The 21,711-nt window shown below is 43.1% G+C and overlaps 2 protein-coding genes and 8 non-coding genes across 10 annotated transcripts in view; 9 read left to right on the top strand and 1 right to left on the bottom strand.

Annotated features, from left to right (window-relative positions):
- The window catches only part of LOC134328786 (uncharacterized), a 765,451-nt gene that overhangs the window by 509,525 nt on the left and 234,215 nt on the right, over positions 1-21,711 (top strand). The window lies entirely within an intron of this gene.
- LOC134328727 (zinc finger protein 345-like) overlaps positions 1-21,711 on the bottom strand; it is a 62,848-nt gene that overhangs the window by 4,136 nt on the left and 37,001 nt on the right. The window lies entirely within an intron of this gene.
- Positions 18,078-18,150, top strand: trnam-cau (transfer RNA methionine (anticodon CAU)). The gene has a single exon. It is a non-coding gene; the product is annotated as a tRNA-Met (tRNA).
- trnam-cau (transfer RNA methionine (anticodon CAU)) lies at positions 18,668-18,740 on the top strand. Its single transcript has one exon. It is a non-coding gene; the product is annotated as a tRNA-Met (tRNA).
- Positions 19,010-19,082, top strand: trnam-cau (transfer RNA methionine (anticodon CAU)). The gene has a single exon. It is a non-coding gene; the product is annotated as a tRNA-Met (tRNA).
- Positions 19,516-19,588, top strand: trnam-cau (transfer RNA methionine (anticodon CAU)). The gene has a single exon. It is a non-coding gene; the product is annotated as a tRNA-Met (tRNA).
- On the top strand, positions 19,842-19,914 carry trnam-cau (transfer RNA methionine (anticodon CAU)). The gene has a single exon. It is a non-coding gene; the product is annotated as a tRNA-Met (tRNA).
- trnam-cau (transfer RNA methionine (anticodon CAU)) lies at positions 20,451-20,523 on the top strand. Its single transcript has one exon. It is a non-coding gene; the product is annotated as a tRNA-Met (tRNA).
- Positions 20,777-20,849, top strand: trnam-cau (transfer RNA methionine (anticodon CAU)). The gene has a single exon. It is a non-coding gene; the product is annotated as a tRNA-Met (tRNA).
- On the top strand, positions 21,398-21,470 carry trnam-cau (transfer RNA methionine (anticodon CAU)). Its single transcript has one exon. It is a non-coding gene; the product is annotated as a tRNA-Met (tRNA).

Genomic DNA, 21,711 nt, shown 5'->3' on the forward strand with positions numbered 1-21,711 from the left:
GTAACTCTGTTTTACCTTCCTCCTAGCTCCTGTCGGTCAGTTTAGCCTGTTCCTGTTATGGTAGCCTGTTTAGTCTGTTCATGCCTTGTTTAGTTCTGTTCATTCCTTGTTTCATCTGTTTAGTCCTTGTCTAGCCTGTTTAGTCATGTTTGCCTGTGTAGCTTTGTTAGCCTGTTTAGTTTAGTCCCTGTTTAGCCCCTGTCTATTAGCCTAGTCCTTGTTTGTTAGCCTGTGTGTACTAGCCTCCGTTTAGCCTTTGTTTAGTCCTGTCTAGTTCTTGTTTAGCTTAGGGTTTAGGTTTCCTGTGTGTTTAGTTTAGCTTTAGTTAGCTTAGCATAGGTTGTGTGTTTGGTTTTGTGTACCCTTGTCTTGTTCTACCCTGTCCTGTCTTATTATTAAAATATACCAGTCTGTCTCACATCTCTGCGTTTGTGTCCGCCCCTCCTGTCCGTCTAGCCCACACACCGTTACAGAATAGTCTCCCAAAGAGGACACAGCGAGATGTTTTTTGTCCATGTTTTTCCGGACTTCGGCTCCATGAGGTTTCCTCAAACCTTCCCGCTTAGTAGGCCAGCTCCATATGATGGAAGCGACTCAGGCGTCGAAGGCTTCCTTCTACAGAGCCAGCTCTACCTGCAGAACCTTCTGGACCCCCAGCCAGCTGAAATCGACAGGGTGCGATTTATGATGTCTCGGCTGAGGGGTGCTGCTCGTGAGTGGGCTAAGCAGCTTTGGTCTGACAGGGGAGTTGAGCTGAACTCGGTTAAGGTGTTTGAGGGCCTCATGAGAGCAAAATTTTCCTGCAGCAAAGCGCCAACTGCTAATGTGGTCCGGGTTCCAGTGTCTCCAGGGTCCAAACAGCTGACTTCTGACGCATATCCAGGGTCCAAGCAGCTGATTCCGGACGCCTCTCCAGTGTTTTCGCAGCTGACTCCAGTGTCTCCAGGGTCCAAACAGCTGACTTCTGACGCATATCCAGGGTCCAAGCAGCTGATTTCGCACGCCTCTCCAGTGTTTTCGCAGCTGAGTCCAGTTTCTCCAGGGTCCAAACAGCTGACTTTTGACGCATATCCAGGGTCCAAGCAGCTGATTTCGGATGCCTCTCCAGTGTTTTCGCAGCTGAGTCCAGTTTCTCCAGGGTCCAAACAGCTGACTTCTGACGCATATCCAGGGTCCAAGCAGCTGATTTCGGACGCCTCTCCGGTGTTTTCGCAGCTGAGTCCAGTGTCTCCAGGGTCCAAACAGCTGACTTTTGACGCATATCCAGGGTCCAAGCAGCTGATTTCGGACGCCTCTCCAGTGTTTTCGCAGCTGAGTGACTTTTCTCCAGTGTTTTCGCAGCTGAGTCCAGTCTTTCCAGGGTCCAAGCAGCTGATTTCGGATGACTCTCCAGTGTTTTCACAGCTGAGTCCGGTCTTTCCAGGGTCCAAACAGCTGACTTTTGACGCATATCCAGGGTCTAAGCAGCTGATTTCGGACGCCTCTCCAGTGTTTTCGCAGCTGAATGACGTTTCTCCAGTGTTTTCGCAGCTGACTTCGGGTGCCTCTCCAGGGTCTTCGCAGCTGAATCAAGGAGTTTCTCAAGGATTTTCGCAGCTGACTTCGGACGCCTCTCCAGGGTCCTCGCAGCTGAGTGACGTTTCTCTAGTGTTTTCGCAGTTAACTTTGGACGCCTCTCCAGGGTCCTCGCAGCTGAGTGACGTTTCTCTAGTGTTTTCGCAGTTAACTTTGGACGCCTCTCCAGGGTCCTCGCAGCTGAATGACGTTTCTCCAGTGTTTTCGCAGCTAACTTCGGACGCCTCTCCAGGGTCCACGCAGCTGAATGTTTCTCCAGTGTTTTCCCAAGTGACTTCGGACGCCTCTCCAGGGTCCTCGCAGCTGAATGATGTTTCTCCAGTGTTTTCGCAAGTGACTTTGGATACCTCCCCAGGGTTCTCACAGCTGAATCAAGGAGATTCTCAAGGATTTGTGCAGCTGAGTAATGACGTTTCTCCAGTGTTTTCGCATGTGACTTTGGACACCTCTCCAGGGTTCTCACAGCTGTTTCAAGAAGTTTCTCAAGGGTTTTTGCAGCTGATTCCGGACGCCTCTCCAGGGTCCTCACAGCTGAATCAAGTAGATTCTCAAGGATTTGTGCAGCTGATTAATGACGTTTCTCCAGTGTTTTTGCAGCTGACTCCGGACGCCTCTTCTCAAGGGTCCACGCAGCTGACTCCGGACGCCTCTTCTCAAGGGTCCACGCAGCTGACTCCGGACGCCTCTTCTCAAGGGTCCACGCAGCTGACTCCGGACGCCTCTTCTCAAGGGTCCACGCAGCTGACTTCGGACGCCTCTTCTCAAGGGTCCACGCAGCTGACTCCGGATGCTTCTTCTCAAGGGTCCTCGCAGCTGACTCCCGAAGCCTCTTCGCCAGGCTCACCGCAGCTGACTCCCAAAGCCTCTTCGCCAGGCTCACCGCAGCTGACTCCCGAAGCCTCTTCGCCAGGCTCACCGCAGCTGACTCCCGAAGCCTCTTCGCCAGGCTCACCGCAGCTGACTCCCGAAGCCTCTTCGCCAGGCTCACCGCAGCTGACTCCCGAAGCCTCTTCGCCAGGCTCACCGCAGCTGACTCCCGAAGCCTCTTCGCCAGGCTCACCGCAGCTGACTCCCGAAGCCTCTTCGCCAGGCTCACCGCAGCTGACTCCCGAAGCCTCTTCGCCAGGCTCACCGCAGCTGACTCCCGAAGCCTCTTCGCCAGGCTCACCGCAGCTGACTCCCGAAGCCTCTTCGCCAGGCTCACCGCAGCTGACTCCCGAAGCCTCTTCGCCAGGCTCACCGCAGCTGACTCCCGAAGCCTCTTCGCCAGGCTCACCGCAGCTGACTCCCGAAGCCTCTTCGCCAGGCTCACCGCAGTTGATTTCTGTTCCCGAGTTGGTGTCCTCCGACGGCACTTCTGTTCCCGAGTTGGTGTCCTCCGACGGCACTTCTGTTCCCGAGTTGGTGTCCTCCGACGGCACTTCTGTTCCCGAGTTGGTGTCCTCCGACGGCACTTCTGTTCCCGAGTTGGTGTCCTCCGATGGCACTTCTGTTCCCGAGTTGGTGTCCTCCGACGGCACTTCTGTTCCCGAGTTGGTGTCCTCCGACGGCACTTCTGTTCCCGAGTTGGTGTCCTCCGACGGCACTTCTGTTCCCGAGTTGGTGTCCTCCGACGGCACTTCTGTTCCCGAGTTGGTGTCTTCCGACGGCACTTCTGTTCCCGAGTTGGTGTCTTCCGACGGCACTTCTGTTCCCGAGTTGGTGTCTTCCGATGGCACTTCTGTTCCCGAGTTGGTGTCTTCCGACGGCACTTCTGTTCCTGAGTTGGTGTCTTCCGACGGCACTTCTGTTCCTGAGTTGGTGTCTTCCGACGGCACTTCTGTTCCTGAGTTGGTGTCCTCCGACGGCACTTCTGTTCCTGAGTGGGTGTCCTCCGACGGCACTTCTGTTCCTGAGTGGGTGTCCTCCGACGGCACTTCTGTTCCTGAGTGGGTGTCCTCCGACAGCACTTCTGTTCCGGAGTTGGCGCCCCCTGATGGCGCTCCTGTTCCAGAGTTGGTGTCCTTCGAAGGTGCTTCTGTTTCCTCATCGGCACCCACCGACGGTGCTCCTGTTTCCTCGTCGGCACTCCCAGATGGCGCTCCTGTTTCCGAGATGACGCCCCCAGATGGCGCTTCTGTTTCCGTGTTGGCGCCCCCCGATGGTGCTTCTGTTCCCACATTGGCGCCCCCCGACGGCGCTTTTGAACTCTCGTCGGCGCTCCCCGACTGCGCCTCTGGATTTCTGTCGGCAGCCTGCGTCCCACCATTTTTATCACGCCTGCCTGAGGACATTTTTAATGACTTCAAATTTACCCCGCAGGGCCCAGGACCTCCTTGTTTTTGTTTTTTTAGGCACTCCAGGTGTAGTGCCTTTGGGAGGGGCATCTGTCACACTGCTAGCCTCGGTGTGCTCATATGTGCCACGCCCCTCTTCTCTGTGTGCACACTCACTCCCCTGCCATGCCTCACAGGTGATTGGCTCCCTGAGCTAATCAGCCCCAGCTGCTCCTCATCAAGGAGCATTTATAAGGAGAGCTGGGGCAATGGGCAGGTTGGAGACTATTGCATGGTAACTCTGTCTGTTTGCTCCTGGTAACTCTGTCTGTTTGCTCCTGGTAACTGTCTGTTTGCTCCTCGTAACTGTCTGTTTGCTCCTGGTAACTGTCTGTTTGCTCCTGGTAACTCTGTCTGTTTGCTCCTGGTAACTCTGTCTGTTTGCCCCTGGTAACTCTGTTTTACCTTCCTCCTAGCTCCTGTCGGTCAGTTTAGCCTGTTCCTGTTATGGTAGCCTGTTTAGTCTGTTCATGCCTTGTTTAGTTCTGTTCATTCCTTGTTTCATCTGTTTAGTCCTTGTCTAGCCTGTTTAGTCATGTTTGCCTGTGTAGCTTTGTTAGCCTGTTTAGTTTAGTCCCTGTTTAGCCCCTGTCTATTAGCCTAGTCCTTGTTTGTTAGCCTGTGTGTACTAGCCTCCGTTTAGCCTTTGTTTAGTCCTGTCTAGTTCTTGTTTAGCTTAGGGTTTAGGTTTCCTGTGTGTTTAGTTTAGCTTTAGTTAGCTTAGCATAGGTTGTGTGTTTGGTTTTGTGTACCCTTGTCTTGTTCTACCCTGTCCTGTCTTATTATTAAAATATACCAGTCTGTCTCACATCTCTGCGTTTGTGTCCGCCCCTCCTGTCCGTCTAGCCCACACACCGTTACAACAGTCAGCATGATCTGTTTAATATTCTTTACTTCTGTCTCCTCATTTCACTCACCTGCTCACTTATGCACTAAAAATACACATATTACAAGTAATTCAGACACGAGCAAATTAGGAGAAATTATTTTATAAAAACGTTATAAAAATATCTTACTGAGTTCATCTGTATCTTCAGGTTCTTCCTTCTTCACTGGCTTCATCTGGAAACCTCCACACTGTTGGTCCTCTGAGAAGAGCAGTTCCACAGAAGCAACAAGTTCCGGAGGGATTAAAGTGACTTCACCTGAAATTCATCAATATGAGAAGAAGAAACTCAACAACTGGAGGAAACTGAAGGTTGTGGGTTTGATTTCCAATCACAAATAAATCCTAGTTAGATTAAAACTCAAATCCAGACTGGAGTGTAGCAGCACAGAACAGTACGGTACAGTACAGGTTCTAATCCCACTACCCACATTCTCTTATTACTGATTAGTGACTCCAATAAAAACCACACTGTATCTCAATGTACTGTACCACACTGTACCTCAATGTACTGTACCACACTGTACTGTACCACACTGTACTGTACCATACTGTACTGTACCACACTGTACTGTACCACACTGTACTGTACCTCAATGTACTGTACCACACTGTACTGTACCTCAATGTACTGTACCACACTACTGTACCATACTGTACCACACTGTACTGTACCACACTGTACTGTACCTCAATGTACTGTACCACACTGTACTGTACCACACTGTACTGTACCACACTGTACTGTACCATACTGTACTGTACCACACTGTACTGTACCACACTGTACTGTACCACACTGTACTGTACCTCAATGTACTGTACCACACTGTACTGTACCACACTGTACTGTACCACACTGTACTGTACCATACTGTACTGTACCTCAATGTACTGTGCCACACTGTACTGTACCATACTGTACTGCACCACACTGTACTGTACCATACTGTACTGTACCACACTGTACTGTACCACACTGTACTGTACCACACTGTACTGTATCATACTGTACTGTACCATACTGTACTGTACCATACTGTACTGTACCACACTGTACTGTACCACACTGTACAGGGTGGGCCATTTATATGGATACACCTAAATAAAATGGGAATGGTTGGTGATATTAACTTCCTGTTTGTGGCACATTAGTATATGGGAGGGGGAAAACTTTTCTAGATGGGTGGTGACCATGGCGGCCATTTTGAAGTCGGCCATTTTGGATCCAACTTTAGTTTTTTCAATGGGAAGAGGGTCATGTGACACATCAAACTTATTGAGAATTTCACAAGAAAAACAATGGTGTGCTTGGTTTTAACGTAACTTTATTCTTTCATGAGTTATTTACAAGTTTCTGACCACTTATAAAATGTGTTCAAAGTGCTGCCCATTGTGTTGGATTGTCAATGCAACCCTCTTCTCCCACTCTTCACACACTGATAGCAACACCGCAGAAGAAATGCTAGCACAGGCTTCCAGTATCCGTAGTTTCAGGTGCTGCACATCTTGTATCTTCACAGCATAGACAATTGCCTTCAGATAACCACAAAGATAAAAGTCTAAGGGGGTCAGATCGGGAGACCCACGACTGGCCCACGACGACCAATCCACTTTCCAGGAAACTGTTCATCTAGGAATGCTTGGACCTGACACCCATAATGTGGTGGTGCACCATCTTGCTGGAAAAACTCAGGGAACGTGCCAGCTTCAGTGCATAAAGAGGGAAACACATCATGTAGCAATTTCAAATATCCAGTGGCCTTGAGGTTTCCATTGATGAAGAATGGCCCCACTATCTTTGTACCCCATATACCACACCATACCATCAATTTTTGTGTTCCAACAGTCTTGGAGGGATCTATCCAATGTGGGTTAGTGTCAGACCAATAGCGGTGGTTTTGTTTGTTAACTTCACCATTCACATAAAAGTTTGCCTCATCACTGAACAAAATGTTCTGTGTAAACTTAGGGTCCTGTTCCAATTTTTGTTTTGCCCATTCTGCAAATTCAGTGCGCCGATCTGGGTCATCCTCGTTGAGATGCTGCAGCAGCTGGAGTTTGTAAGGGTGCCATTTGTGAGTAGCTAATATCTGCCGAAGGGATGTTCGACTGATGCCACTCTCCAGTGACATGCGGCGAGTGCTACGCTGTGGGCTCTTGCTGAATGAAGCTAGGACAGCCACTGATGTTTCTTCATTAGTGACAGTTTTCATGCGTCCACATTTTGGCAAATCCAACACTGAACCAGTTTCACAAAACTTGGCAAGCAGTTTGCTAACTGTAGCATGGGAGCTGGGTGGTCTCGTAGGGTGTCTTGCAATGAAATCTGCTGCAATGACCTGGGTACTGCGTTCACCAGACATCAACACAATTTCTATCCGCTCCTCACATGTTAACCTCTGCGACATGTCAATGGCTGTAAACAAAGAGAAGCTTGTAAATAACTCATGAAAGAATAAAGTTACGTTAAAACCAAGCACACCATTGTTTTTCTTGTGAAATTCTCAATAAGTTTGATGTGTCACATGACCCTCTTCCCATTGAAAAAACTAAAGTTGAATCAAAATGGCCGACTTGAAAATGGCCGCCATGGTCACCACCCATCTTGAAAAGTTTTCCCCCTCCCATATACTAATGTGCCACAAACAGGAAGTTAATATCACCAACCATTCCCATTTTATTTAGGTGTATCCATATAAATGGCCCACCCTGTACTGTACCATACTGTACTGTACCATACTGTACTATAACATACTGTACTGTACCATACTGTACTGTACCTCAATGTACTGTACCACACTGTACTGTACCACACTGTACTGTACCACACTGTATTGTACCATACTGTACTGTACCATACTGTACCTCAATGTACTGTACCTCAATGTACTGTACCACACTGTACTGTACCTCAATGTACTGTACCACACTGTACTGTACCACACTGTACTGTACCTCAATGTACTGTACCACACTGTACTGTACCACACTGTACTGTACCACACTGTACTGTACCTCAATGTACTGTACCTCAATGTACTGTACCACACTGTACTGTACCACACTGTACTGTACCTCAATGTACTGTACCTCAATGTACTGTACCACACTGTACTGTACCACACTGTACTGTACCACACTGTACTGTACCTCAATGTACTGTACCACACTGTACTGTACCTCAATGTACTGTACCACACTGTACTGTACCACACTGTACTGTACCACACTGTACTGTACCACACTGTATTGTACCTCAATGTACCGTACCACACTGTACTGTACCATACTGTACTGTACCACACTGTACTGTACCACACTGTACTGTACCATACTGTACTGTACCTCACTGTACTGTACCACACTGTACTGTACCATACTGTACTGTACCTCAATGTACTGTACCACACTGTACTGTACCACACTGTACTGTACCACACTGTACTGTACCATACTGTACTGTACCATACTGTACTGTACCACACTGTACTGTACCACACTGTACTGTACCATACTGTACCACACTGTACTGTACCACACTGTACTGTACCACACTGTACTGTACCTCACTGTACTGTACCTCACTGTACTGTACCATACTGTACTGTACCACACTGTACTGTACCACACTGTACTGTACCACACTGTACTGTACCATACTGTACTGTACCACACTGTACTGTACCATACTGTACCACAATGTACTGTACCACAATGTACTGTACCACACTGTACTGTACCATACTGTACTGTACCACACTGTACTGTACCTCACTGTACTGTACCACACTGTACTGTACCACACTGTACTGTACCATACTGTACCACAATGTACTGTACCACACTGTACTGTACCATACTGTACTGTACCACACTGTACTGTACCACACTGTACTGTACCACACTGTACTGTACCATACCACAATGTACTGTACCACACTGTACTGTACCATACTGTACTGTACCATACTGTACTGTACCACACTGTACTGTACCATACTGTACTGTACCACACTGTACTGTATCATGCTTCATATTTACTTACAGAAGAAATCATCATCATCTTCATCCTCCTCCTTTCGTATTATTTTCTTCTGGAATTCTTCATTTTGTAAATCCACAGGGGTGACGTGTCCCTCTTCTGTTGACTGCATTATTAAAGCTCTAACAGATAGACAGAAAGACAGACAGATATGCTGTATTCATAATTAAAGGAACATTTTTAGACTGTAGTAACTGGCTGTTGTTATTGTTATGAACTGAAGCTGGTCTGTACAGAACCAAAGTGACACTTTGCTTAAGTTTGCTTAAATTTGCCATCACATTATTTATTACAGTAAAATGATCTCAAAATCACAAGATTAGTACTAGAGTAAATGTTCTTCATGATTTTAATAACAATTTGATTTGCTTATTTTATTGCTCTTCAAAAAGTGGTATTAACACAACCGAATAGACACTTCACATGAGTTTAAGATCCGATCACAACAAATTCCTCCAGTAAAAATGTCTGAAATGTATTTCATTAATAAAAGAAATCTTGAATTGAGTGGATTTTGTGCATCAGAACACGGTAAATAATGTTTATTAAACTGTAAACAGCAGTTTTACCTTTAACACTTCGGGTACCGTAATACATGGTTTAGACGCGCAGTAAACAATTAAAGACGCTCGCTTACACTTTTCACCTGACTGTGTCTATAAAACTCTACAAACCACCTGTAAACAAAGTTCCACTATAAACAAAGTCTAAAAATATCACGTGTTTATATAAAAATTTGAGATTTAATCATGAAGAAACGAAATTGATTTATTTTGCTGGGTCGGTTCAAATGAATCGGTTCATCAGTACTGAATCATGTGTGATGCTAACAGTTAGCGGAGCAGCTAATAGTTTGTGTGTTTAAATGAAACTGAAGTTAAAGCTCCTCAAATCCTCAGTGATGTTTTATTATGAACTCTAGTTTTATTATGAATTAGAATGTAGTTATAATGAAATATAAGGGTTATAATTAAATCCATATTTTACTTACAGATGAGGCTCTACAGCACAAACACAGCAGCTTCTTGTTCTTCTTATGATGGTTAATGGCGGATTGCAAAACAACTTAAGACGCACCAGCGCCACCAACTGGACTGGAGTAGAGCAGCAGCTCAGCGGTAATAAACCTCCATTAACCCTGTATCTCTCATATATCTGTATCTGTATCTCTCAGTTAGATTTAGAGAGGACTACAGTGTGCAGTGTTGGGGGTAACACGGTACAAAGTAACACATTACAGTAATGTGTTACTTTTTTCTGTAACGGCATCGTGGGCGTCGTCGTCTGCACGCTTGGCATCGGCTGAGTTTACTCGTGTGTTTCAAAGTGATCTTGAGGTTACATTAAAAGTTGTGACACTAAGCTCTGTTTTTGAGGGTGTGTGTGAGTGTGTGTGTGTTTTCTTTAGGTTAAGTGTGTTGCTTTATTTGATATTTTTCTCTGTTATTAGTCTCGTCCATTTCATTCTTTTCTTTAAAGATTTGCTTAGAGCTGGATTTCTCTTTGTTGTTTTCATTGTTATTTAGAAATTTTATAAATAAATTGTGTGTTTTGGAAAAATTGTTTCCTCCTCATTATTTCATTATTGTAGTAGTACTATCACCCATAGATCACTACGGGATGTAACACTTATGTTAATGCTTTTTCATTGTGAATCCACTATGAGGGTTTGTGTTGTGCATTTGTGTTTGAATACACTGCTGCAGGGTTTACAGTGTTCAGTATTTGTTTTGATGTGAAACTGGTTTATGGGAACTAAGTTTATGGTAAAGTTTGTGCAAGTTCTTCAAGTTTTACAAAGCAAACTGACTAAAGCAATTTAGTACAACATTTCTGACTTTGCGTTTATAAATTTTTACATGTATTTTATTAGTATATTTGTATTAATAGATGTACACTTAACATTTCTATGATACATTTGAATGGAGTTCATTTTTATAAAGCAAGTTAACTATGGTACCATGGACTTGACTATGGTACCATGAACGTAATGAAATTGCTTCAGAGTTACAAAATATCTTTAAATTATGGCAATAAAAATGTAGCTGGCATTACAATTTGTGACATGAAAAAACTTGATATCAATAACTTGATTTTAAAGTAATGATAAATAATATCTTGCATCAACATGATTAATTTAAATAGTTTAATAATGCATGTATCTTACTCTAAATAAGGGGCTCATCTGTGAAAAATGGTGGTGCCTACAAGGGATACAAAAGATTATGACAAGCTACATCTTTGTACTCGGTTGAAACTGAGCATTAAACTAAGAAAGCTTCAATATCACATAAGGGAATTAACAAGATTGACAAAATGGGTCATTTAATATTTTATTTTACAATCAAAACCTCTTCAAGTAGTAAACATTATTTAAAAAAAAAACTATACAAACAAAAGAGCAGCTATAAACCTGTTCCAAATCCGAGATGCCTTACTAAGCTCACTACTGAGGCATCTTAATATTTCAACGTTATTTTTACTCAAGAACGAGTGAGAATAGGAAGCGTCCTTAGTGATGAAGGCAATCCCAGAATTCATTGCGGCATCTCCTCTCTCACAGAAAAGTAAACATGGCTGACGGTGCAGACAGGAAGTTAATTTCAAACGTAAATAAATAATTATTGATTTTTAACGAGTGTTTTTATTTGCAAGTTTGGGCTTGTCAGCAAATGTAACAGTTATCTGTACACGAATCCAGATGTTATATTGACTTGTTAGCGCTGTCCCACCTCATTCCATTAGTTTTAATGGCAAGACGCTAAATGCTAAATGCGAAACCCGATGGAATCGCTAAGTAGCGCATCCGAATAACCTGCCTTATAAGTCGATGACTTATTAAAATCCTCTCTACTGAGGCAGCTGCCTGTGTAGGTAGTAAGACAGCGAGGCGGCTCACTAGGTTTTTGAACACACTGGTAGATATTATATGGAAAATGAGAACGATGTGAATTTTCGTTTTTGTGTCAAGCAGCAAAAAAGTTGTAGCATGACGTATTTGATTTAATTTGCATGAAGTGACATCGCACGTCCTGCGATGTGACTATTGCGCCTGCACACATCGCGATGACGATGCTGAAACGATATATCGTGCAGCCCTATTTGATTCTCATCCAGTTCTTGATGCTTACAGTTAGGTCATGAGTTCGATCCTCTCACTGGGCAAGAGCTTTGATGTACCAGTTTAGTTACTGTGCCTAATCTAAGCCTTTGATGTACCAGTTTAGTTACTGTGCCTAATCTAAGCCTTTGATGTACCAGTTTAGTTACTGTGCCTAATCTAAGCCTTTGATGTACCAGTTTAGTTACTGTGCCTAATCTAAGCCTTTGATGTACCAGTTTAGTTACTGTGCCTAATCTAAACCTTTGATGTACCAGTTTAGTTACTGTGCCTAATCTAAGCCTTTGATGTACCAGTTTAGTTACTGTGCCTAATCTAAGCCTTTGATGTACCAGTTTAGTTACTGTGCCTAATCTAAGCCTTTGATGTACCAGTTTAGTTACTGTGCCTAATCTAAGCCTTTGATGTACCAGTTTAGTTACTGTGCCTAATCTAAGCCTTTGATGTACCAGTTTAGTTACTGTGCCTAATCTAAGCCTTTGATGTACCAGTTTAGTTACTGTGCCTAATCTAAGCCTTTGATGTACCAGTTTAGTTACTGTGCCTAATCTAAGCCTTTGATGTACCAGTTTAGTTACTGTGCCTAATCTAAGCCTTTGATGTACCAGTTTAGTTACTGTGCCTAATCTAAGCCTTTGATGTACCAGTTTAGTTACTAGGGGTGTAACGATACACTCTGCTCACGATTTGATTCGATTCATGATACTGAGTTCACGATTCGATTTTCTCACGATTTTGTGTAAACAGTGCAAAACAATGCACATTTTCTTGTACATTTTTTAAACAAAAAAAAAAAACTTCAGTCCCTTGCAATTAAAGGTAATTACCAAGAACAGAGTACTTTACTGTAAGCTAACAGGTTTACCAAATTTAAGTTACTTATTGCCATCTTAAGTAATCAAACAAGCTCATTGAGCTGAGCTGAGTCTTTAAACAAATTTTCTTTGTTGCTTGAACTAATGTATTAACAAATTACATGTAAAATGAATTACTAATGTAAAAAAAAACATTGTATCAAATGTTTATTATTTAAATGGCTTTATTTATATACTCAACATGGAACAGAGTGCTACAACAATAAATTATAAAATACAAAAACAAAGACCCATCTCAATTAGACCAAAAGGTCTGATTGTGTATATTACTTGTAAATTTGCATCTAGAGTGAAAGAACACATCAACAAAGCATCACTCAACAAAATATAAATGAAAATGTGCAAAAGGAAAAGCAGCATCCAGGTGACGGTATTTGTAAGTATTTAGTGAAGATTGGCATTCAGAAAAACCGAGCTCATCTTTGAGGGGTTGATCCTGTTTCTCCTTTCTGTTATGATCTGCCCTGTTTTGGAAAAGATTCTCTCTGAGGGGACAGATGTTGCTACAATACACAGTGACATGTATAAGATGTGGGTCTCAGTGGGTCTGAACTTCTCTGTTAAAGTGGTTCCTCGTGTCCAAACTTTACTGTTTCCTGTCACTCATTTTCCTCACCTTTCCAGCGTGTAATGTCTGGCTACGTAAAGCGCAATGTAAAACTTCATCAAGTGCTCTCTGTCTTTCTCTCTCTTTCACTCCCTCCTGTTCATGTGCACGCTGTCCGTGTGTGTGTGTGTGTGTAACCCCGCCCCTCCTGCTCAGTGTAAACACACAAACGTCACCACGCATCTTGACCAATCACGTACGGCTTTAACGAAAAAAAAAAACCCGGGAAAAAAAACGAATCGGCTCCGGATGCTGCCGTTCATTTTAAAAAGCCGACTCTTAGAGCCGGATTGTTCGCGACCGACCCATCACTAATAAATTACAGAACGCACGTGCACTCGTACAATCGCGCAGATGTCCACGATGCACATCGCTACATTTTTGCATCGCGAAATCGTGAAACGATGTATCGTTATACCCCTATTACCCAGCTAGCCTTGTAATTGTGGCCCACTTCCGGCGCAGCTCCTGCCAGCCGAGCCTGACGCATCTGGTTCAGTGCCGGCAGCCCGTGTCGGCTCTGACTCTTTTTGAATGACTGCCCAGAATCGGGCCAAATACACTGACCCAAATCCGGATGCCGGATCTCCGCCGACTCTCCCATAACTGGGCCGGAATAGCCCCCGAAACACTACGATACCATTTATTTACCGTTTTCTTCTCCTTTACATCATCATAGATAAAATAGTAGATTTATATTACAGATTAACTACAGATTGTGCAGCAGAAAGTATTTTATTAAGATAATTGCAGCAAGTAGTATAATAATAATAATCAGAATATTATAAATAAGACCAATTATAAAAGTGAACCAAAATGACAGCTATATGAATACTATACATAGAAAATAACATATAATTGCATATAAGAATAATAATTATAAAAGTGAACAATATATAAAAAATATATATAAAAACAATATAAAGAAGTACAGTTTGTTTGTTTATTAGGATTTTAACGTCATGTTTTAAACTTAGGTTACATTCATGACAGGACAGGCAGTTAAACTCATTACACAAGATTAATCAGTTTACAAAGTTATATTGAACACAGTCATGGACAATTTAGTGTCTCCAATTCACCTCACTTGCATGTTTTTGGACTGTGGGAGGAAACCGGAGCACCCGGATGAAACCCACGCAGACACGGGGAGAACATGCAAACTCCACACAGAAAGGACCCAGACCGCCCCACCTGGGGATCGAACCCAGAACCTTCTTGCTGGATCTTGTGACCTTGGCTGATGATCTACGCCAGATGTTAGATGCTGCAGAGTAGTGTTCATAGTTTTTACTCATGTATGAGAGGTGAATAAGCAAATGTGGCTCAGTGATGGTAGTGGACACTTGAATATCTACAAAGAATACAAGGGACAACCTTTGGGTTATAAAATTATATACGATCAGCCATAACATGAAAACCACCTCCTTGTATGTATACTCTTTTTCTATCAGCTCCACTAACCATATAGTTTACTAACCATTTACTGACTTTCCCCTATGGGATTAATAAAGTTATATATCTATCCACGATTTTCCTGGCAACACTATGGGGGCTGCCATGACACCTCCCTATTTCCGTTTGCCGGTTTTTCGTTTCCGGTTGCATTAGATTTGCTGTAGTACTAACTACAACATTATTAAACTACTTTTGGTAGTTGCATGGTTCAAATATGCGCTCGGGCTCGACGTGTGCCGCTCTCGGGTGCCACAACAACTCAAAGAAATTGAAGCTGTCATTGGAAAGTTCGTGCTTTGAACACCAGCGGATTTGTAAACACTGTCCGTGCCCTGCGCCTTATGCGTTACAGTCCATAATAATATAATAATAATCATATTAATTATGTTAATAATATAAATAATATTTATTAATTAAATAATAATAAAAAATTTATAATATCGTATAATGCAGTTTCACTTTGTATAGAAATAGGACAAATAACAATCAAATCCGGACACCCAGACAGTCCAAGTGAATCCTGAACGGGTGTAAATACCGTTTGTTGTTCCCAGTTTATTGTTTTAGTAAATTAAACAACGAAACGCATTTTATTCTGTCCCTTCAGCTCCCTTTTCCTGCTTTACATCCACTCATGAACCAAGTACAGTTATACACTGTTGTAGAAGTAAAAAAAAAAATCAACAAATTAGTCGTTATACATCGTTTATTATTTTCAGTGTTTCACAGCAGTTAGAATGTTCCTCGGCTCATCCATACCATAACCCTGCAATGCACGAGCAACCCACCGTCTCCACTACTCCACTTTCCCTCAGCATTACCCACGCCTGATGTTTACCTTCAGCAATTCCCATGCATGTATGCCTCTGTGCTTTTATACTTCTGTAGCTCCTCACCGTCTACAGCTTCGGAAGACAAAATGGTTCATTATTATCAACATAGCTAACCTCATGTCATCTACCCACTCTGTAAGCGTGGAAGGGTGGGACACTGTCAGAACACGGTCACCACAGCTTCCTAAAACATCCTTACTGTCAAGTGCTAGGAATTAAGAAAGGACTCAGTTTTAACTAAAACAAAACTGCTTTATTGTTCGGAGCATCAGCTTGCAGAGACGCAGAACATGCGAGTGAGCAGAGTGCGTTCCAACAACACACCGAGAGGAGGGAATAAGGGTACACACTTCAAAAGTGCACTCGTCTAACAAAATGCATACATAAACAGTTGCTCTACACTTACTATTCAACCACATAGCGTTTTTGGCCATGTTTGTTAAAAAAAAAACAGTTACGAATGACCACTACTTCTGTCGTTCAGAACGTAAACACTGTAACCGGAAGTCAAAAACCGGCTTCAGCTACGAATCACGGGAAAGGCCAAAGTTCAGGAAAATCGTGGATAGGTGCACTTTGTAGCTCTACAGTTCCACTGTCGTCCATCAGTTACTCTGCATACTTTGTTAGCCCTCTTTTACCTTATTCTTCAATAGTCAGGACCCCCAAAGGACCACCACAGAGCAGGTATTATTTAGGTGGTGGATCATTCTCAGCACTGCAGTGACACTGACGTGGTGGTGGTGTGCTAGTGTGTGTTGTGCTGGTATGAGTGGATCAGACACAGCAGCGCTGCTGGAGTTTTCAAATACCATGTCCACTTACTGTCCACTCTTAAATTATACACACCTGCTTTGTTGGTCCACCTTGTGGATGTAGTCAGAGATGGTAGGTCGTCTGTTGCTTATTATTGTATTACTATTATTGTTGTTGTTCTTGTTGCTTATTGTAACTTTTAAGTTAAAGTTATCCACAGTATTCAGTGAGCTTCAATTATTTAGCAGCTGTTGTCTAATGCTAGAAACTGTTAGCCTTTTAGCTAACGTTATCTGAAGTGTTTCAGTTCAGACTACCAGTTAACCTGAAACTCACTAGATAACATTACCATAAACAGTTTCCATTTCCAAATTGCTCTCTTATAATATCTCTAATAGACTTTCTGCTTACTTTTTGCTTAGTAAAAAGTTGTTAAGATTAAACGTTTATTTACCTCACACGAACGAACGAGTCCTCTTTTTCAACGGCTCGCATCGCACTGTTGCTATGGTGACGCTGTTCCGCCGGCGCTGAATCAGAGACTGGACGCTGGGCCACAGCCGGACAACCAGCGTCGGCGCGCACGCGTTTCTACGAGCACCAGCCAAACCCAGCTGTGGTAACAACTGGGCCGGATCTGGCTACATTGATTCTGGTCGATTCTGACACTCGGCCGAATGTGCCAATAGAAAAGTGGGAACTGGGCCAGATGAGTGTGCTAGCTGGGTAGTTACTGTGCCTAATCTAAGCCCAGTTAGCAGACTGGTTTTATGTCATTTTAGTGACTTTCATCAGCACTGTAAATAGAACAGGTAGTGAACATACACTTACAGACAGAAGGGTGTGAGTTTGATTCTCATCCAGTTTTTGATGCTTACATTTAGGTCATGAGTTTGATCCTCTCACTGGGCAAGACCTTTGAGGGACCAGTTTAGTTGCTCAGCTTAATCTAAGCCCAACACTGTAAATTGAACAATTAGAGAGCCTTCTTACAGTCAGAAGGGTGTGAGTTTGATTCTCATCCAGTTCTTGATGCTTACATTTAGGTCGTGAGTTCAAGGCAAGGCCTTTGAGGGACCAGTTGAGTTACTGTGCCTAATCTAAGCCCAGTTAGCAGTTAGCAGTCATTTAGTGACTTTCATCAGCACTGTCAATAGAACAGGTAGTAAACATTCATTTACAGTCAGAAGGGTGTGAGTTTGATTCTCATCTTGTTCTTGATGCTTACATTTAGATTCTGCTTTTCAAAAATGTGCTTAAACTTCAGCCAATGAAACGGTCAGATTCAGATGTCTCCACATGTCTCTGTCAGCCGCGTTAGCACAGTAGGTAGCGCGTCAGTCTCATAATCTGAAGGTAGTGAGTTGGGTCCTCACACAGGGCAAGGCCTTTGAGGGACCAGTTTAGTTGCGGACTGGTTTTATGTCATTTAGTGACTTTCATCAGCACTGTAAATAGAACAGGTGGTGAACATACAGTCAGAAGGGTGTGAGTTTGATTCCATTTTTTTATGCTTAGATTTAGATTCTGCATTTCAATATTTAAATTTATTATCTAAACTACAACTACAAAAACTGCCAGATTCAGTCTAGACATGTTGCTGTCAGCCTTGTTAGCGCAGTAGGTAGCGTGTCAGTCTCATAATCTGAAGGTAGTGAGTTCGATCCTCACACGGGGCAAGGCCTTTAAGGGACCAGTTTAGTTGCAGACTGGTTTTATGTCATTCAGTGACTTTCATCAGCACTGTAAATAGAACAGGTAGTGAACATACACTTACAGTCAGAAGGGTGTGAGTTTAATTCTCATCTTGTTCTTGATGCTTACATTTAGATTCTGCTTTTCAATATTGTGCCTAAACTTCAGCCAATGAAACGGTCGGATTCAGATGTCTCCACATGTCTCTGTCAGCCTCGTTAGCGCAGTAGGTAGCGCGTCAGTCTCATAATCTGAAGGTCGAGAATTCGATCCTCACACTGGGAAAGCCCTTTGAGGGACCAGTTTAGTTGCAGACTGGTTTTATGTCATTTAGTGACTTTCATCAGCACTGTAAATAGAACAGGTAGTAAACATTCATTTACAGTCAGAAGGGTGTGAGTTTGATTCTCATCCAGTTTTTGATGCTTAGATTTAGATTCTGCTTTTCAATATTATATTCAATTTAATATTATATTGAGATGTCTCCACATGTCTTTTTCAGCCTTGTTAGCGCAGTCGGTAGCGCGTCAGTCTCATAATCTGAAGGTCGTGAGTTCGATCCTGACACGGGGCAAGGCCTTTGAGGGACCAGTTTAGTTACTGTGCCTAACCTAAGCCCAGTTAACAGACTGGTTTCATGTCATTTAGTGACTTTCATCAGCACTGTAAATAGAACAGGTAGTAAACATTCATTTACAGTCAGAAGGGTGTGAGTTTGATTCTCATCTTGTTCTTGATGCTTACATTTAGATTCTGCATTTCAATATTTTAATTTATTATCTAAACTACAACTACAAAGCCAATGAAACGGTCAGATTCAGATGTCTCCACATGTCTCTGTCAGCCTCGTTAGCGCAGTAGGTAGCGCGTCAGTCTCATAATCTGAAGGTCGTGAGTTCGATCCTCACACGGGGCAATCCTTTCGGAGACCAGTTTAGTTACTGTGCCTAATCTAAGCCCAGTTAGCCGACTGGTTTCATGTCATTTAGTGACTTTTACCAGCACTGTAAATAGAACAGGTAGTGAACATACACTTACAGTCAGAAGGGTGTGAGTTTGATTCTCATCCAGTTCTTGATGCTTACATTTAGGTCGTGAGTTCAAGGCAAGGCCTTTGAGGGACCAGTTGAGTTACTGGGCCTAATCTAAGCCCAGTTAGCAGACTGGTTTCATGTCATTTAGTGACTTTTATCAGCACTGTAAATAGAACAGGTAGTAAATATTCATTTACAGTCAGAAGGGTGTGAGTTTGATTCTCATCCAGTTTTTGATGCTTAGATTTAGATTCTACTTTTCAATATCATATTCAGTTTAATATTATATTCAGATGTCTCCACATGTCTTTTTCAGCCTCGTTAGTGCAGTCAGTAGCGCGTCAGTCTCATAATCTGTAGGTCGTGAGTTCGATCCTCACATGGGGCAAGGCCTTTGAGGGACCAGTTTAGTTACTGTGCCTAACCTAAGCCCAGTTAACAGACTGGTTTCATGTCATTCAGTGACTTTTACCAGCACTGTAAATAGAACAGGTAGTGAACATACACTTACAGTCAGAAGGGTGTGAGTTGGATTCTCATCTTGTTCTTGATGCTTACATTTAGATTCTGCTTTTCAAAAATGTCCTTAAACTTCAGCCAATGAAACGGTCGGATTCAGATGTCTCCACATGCCTTTGTCAGCCACGTTAGCGCAGTAGGTAGCGCGTCAGTCTCATAATCTGAAGGTCGTGAGTTCGATCCTCACACGGGGCAAGGCCTTTCGGAGACCAGTTCAGTTACTGTGCCTAATCCAAGCCCAGTTAGCCGGCTGGTTTCATGTCATTTAGTGACTTTCATCAGCACTGTAAATAGAACAGGTGGTGAACATACACTTACAGTCAGAAGGGTGTGAGTTTAATTCTCATCTTGTTCTTGATGCTTACATTTAGATTCTGCTTTTCAATATTGTGCCTAAACTTCAGCCAATGAAACGGTCAGATTCAGATGTCTCCACATGTCTCTGTCAGCCTCGTTAGCGCAGTAGGTAGCGCGTCAGTCTCATAATCTGAAGGTCGAGAATTCGATCCTCACACTGGGAAAGGCCTTTGAGGGACCAGTTTAGTTGCAGACTGGTTTTATGTCATTTAGTGACTTTCATCAGCACTGTAAATAGAACAGGTGGTGAACATACAGTCAGAAGGGTGTGAGTTTGATTCTCATCCAGTTTTTGATGCTTAGATTTAGATTCTGCTTTTCAATATTATATTCAATTTAATATTATATTTAGATGTCTCCACATGTTTTTGTCAGCCTTGTTAGCGCAGTCGGTAGCGCGTCAGTCTCATAATCTGAAGGTCGTGAGTTCGATCCTCACACGGGGCAAGGCCTTTGAGGGACCAGTTTAGTTACTGTGCCTAACCTAAGCCCAGTTAACAGACTGGTTTCATGTCATTTAGTGACTTTTACCAGCACTGTAAATAGAACAGGTAGTGAACATACACTTACAGTCAGAAGGGTGTGAGTTTGATTCTCATCTTGTTCTTGATGCTTACATTTAGATTCTGCTTTTCAATATTGTGCCTAAACTTCAGCCAATGAAATTGTCAGATTCAGATGTCTCCACACGTCTCTGTCAGCCTCGTTAGCGCAGTAGGTAGCGCGTCAGTCTCATAATCTGAAGGTCGTGAGTTCGATCCTCACACGGGGCAAGGCCTTTGAGGGACCAGTTTAGTTGCAGACTGGTTTTATGTCATTTAGTGACTTTCATCAGCACTGTAAATAGAACAGGTGGTGAACATACAGTCAGAAGGGTGTGAGTTTGATTCCATTTTTTTATGCTTAGATTTAGATTCTGCATTTCAATATTTAAATTTATTATCTAAACTACAACTACAAAAACTGCCAGATTCAGTCTAGACATGTTGCTGTCAGCCTCGTTAGTGCAGTAAGTAGCGTGTCAATCTCATAACCTGAAGGTCGTGAGTTCGACCCTCCCACGGGACAAGGCCTTTCGGAGACCAGTTTAGTTACTGTGCCTAATCTAAGCCCAGTTAGCCGACTGGTTTCATGTCATTCAGTGACTTTCATCAGCACTGTAAATAGAACATGTGGTAAACATACACTTACAGTCGGAAGGGTGTGAGTTTGATTCTCATCTTGTTCTTGATGCTTACATTTAGATTCTGCTTTTCAAAAATGTGCGTAAACTTCGGCCAATGAAACGGTCGGATTCAGATGTCTCCACATGCCTTTGTCAGCCTCGTTAGCGCAGTAAGTAGCGTGTCAGTCTCATAATCTGAAGGTCGTGAGTTCGATCCTCACACGGTGCAAGTCCTTTGAGGGACCAGTTTAGTTGCAGACTGGTTTTATGTCATTTAGTGACTTTCATCAGCACTGTAAATTGAACAGGTGGTGAACATACAGTCAGAAGGGTGTGAGTTTGATTCCATTTTTTTATGCTTAGATTTAGATTCTGCATTTCAATATTTAAATTTATTATCTAAACTACAACTACAAAAACTGCCAGATTCAGTCTAAACATGTTGCTGTCAGCCTCGTTAGTGCAGTAAG

This window comes from Trichomycterus rosablanca, chromosome 15 (assembly GCF_030014385.1).
Source record: "Trichomycterus rosablanca isolate fTriRos1 chromosome 15, fTriRos1.hap1, whole genome shotgun sequence".
In the NCBI taxonomy this organism is placed as follows: domain Eukaryota; kingdom Metazoa; phylum Chordata; class Actinopteri; order Siluriformes; family Trichomycteridae; genus Trichomycterus; species Trichomycterus rosablanca.